Below are 289 nucleotides of genomic sequence, written 5' to 3'. Positions count from 1 at the left end.
TCGATAAAATAAGTGCCAATTGAGTACCGGGATCGATATAATAGACTTGACCCCACCTAAAAAATTGCTGGCTTTGAGCCAAGATTTAAAATTAATAATTCTAGAATTATGCAGGCAGCGAGAGCTGGCAGAATCGTCAGCACGCCGGGGAAAATGCTTAGCAGCATTTCGTCCGTCTTTACGTTCTGAGTTCGAACCCTGCCGAGGTCGACTTTGCCTTTCATCCTTTCGGGGTCGATTAAATAAGTACCAGTTATGCACTAGGATCGATATAATCCGTTTGTCCCCT

The sequence above is a fragment of the Octopus bimaculoides genome, chromosome 7 (genome assembly GCF_001194135.2).
Source record: "Octopus bimaculoides isolate UCB-OBI-ISO-001 chromosome 7, ASM119413v2, whole genome shotgun sequence".
Taxonomy (NCBI): Eukaryota; Metazoa; Mollusca; class Cephalopoda; order Octopoda; family Octopodidae; genus Octopus; species Octopus bimaculoides.
This window is presented reverse-complemented; position numbering follows the sequence as displayed.